Here is a 1,697-nt window from a genome sequence, read left to right as displayed (position 1 = left end):
AGTGTCAAGGGAGGAATTTACCATCAGTATGAAGACACCACAGTCATTGCCCGTGGTTTGGTGAGGCAAACCCTGTAAGAATTTGGAATATAACAGTGATGTTCATGGTCAAATGGAAAATAAAGACATGTGAAAGCAGGTGTATGAGATGGTGGAGAAATGTACCTTGACGTCTCTGCCGAACTTTACTGTCCACTGACCTGGAGCAATGCGGTGCGCTAGGTCACTGTCAAAAGAAATGATAAGACATGGGAATTGATTTGGTGAAGGAACGCTATACACAATATAATTCATGTTTTTGGATTTCCTTACATTGAACTATTGCATGCCTTAAAAGAGGAAAGTTATGAAAGCCACTGAACGGGGCTAAAATAAAACAAACAAAAATACGTTTACCAGCCGCTGAACAAAGCTGAACTTGAAAACAACCTTTGAACAAGGCTTATAACAAAATGAATATTATAATTCATAGCATCCTGTTGCAGACTCTTTTTCTTTTGGTTCCACTAAGGACACTCCAGACTTTGTGGAAATGGAGATATATTATAAATGAATTTGATCAGATTCAGACCCCTGGTCTACAAGATGGTTACTGCAGTATTAGAATACTATAAACTATTTAGAACTCCCATACAAGCCACAGAACGGTGAGGGGGTAATCATGTTACAAAAACCTAAATATGTCCTTGTAGGAATTGTCCCCAAAGCCATCTGGCTTAAGAGGGTCGAGCAAATATAACTCTCTCTTTGCTGGCTTGATCACCTGTCAACCATTGACAAAATAGCTGAAATTAGACATAATCAAACACCAGAAGAAAACCACACAGCACAACTTATGTTCATTTTGTACATGCTGGTGAGATCATTTGGAACAGACTCACGCAAAGCAAATAGTGATCTGCCTTTCCTTGCTGCCGACTCCAGGCAGGGATGAAAACCATGTCCTTGGTGGCCAATTGGTCAGCCTAGTATTTTAAACAAGGGATTTTAAGTTGCTGTATATCAATTTCAAGAAACATAGGTCTCAAGCAACAGGAACTTACTGGAAAACTGGCCAACACGTCAGCTGTTTTGGACTTCCAGGTAGGAACCACATACATATCCACGATGTATATATCTTTGCCCTATATTGATAGTTTTTCAAAAAAAATGAAATCTTCATAGAAGTATGTTCAACAACAAGAGACAACCACACTTCACGAGATTGGAGTTTCACCACTAAACAGCTATTTAGAAAATATGTGTTATTCAAAAGAAAAAAGCAGGCCAATGATGTCTGTTGAAAACCGTACATGTCTTTGGGTGGCTTCTTGTACCATCTTCAGGCACGTGTTTCCAATCTGAAACAGTAACAACAGTAAGTTACCTGTGCCATTTATTTGAGACAAGATGAAGTTGGGAGGAAAGCTCAAGTATACCTACATTTGACTCCATGCACTGAGGAAGACCCAGGCTCCAAAAGTCCTCTCTGGTCAGGCACACATCACCCTCCTTCACAATGACCTCTGCTCCAGGCCTATTGTGGTCTAGCACATAGCTGAGCTGCAAATAACAGATTGCAAAACATACTTCAAGCCAATAGAAAACATAGAAAAATTAAAATCAAAACAATGCACCTCCATCACTGTGCATGAAGTAAACATATATCTACCAGCTTGTCTTGAATCGGATGTAGATCCTTTGCGTATTTCGCACCA

The sequence above is a fragment of the Gymnodraco acuticeps genome, unplaced genomic scaffold, assembly GCF_902827175.1.
Source record: "Gymnodraco acuticeps unplaced genomic scaffold, fGymAcu1.1, whole genome shotgun sequence".
Taxonomy (NCBI): Eukaryota; Metazoa; Chordata; class Actinopteri; order Perciformes; family Bathydraconidae; genus Gymnodraco; species Gymnodraco acuticeps.
The sequence above is the reverse complement of the archived record's forward strand: the minus strand, read 5'-3'. Positions refer to the sequence as shown.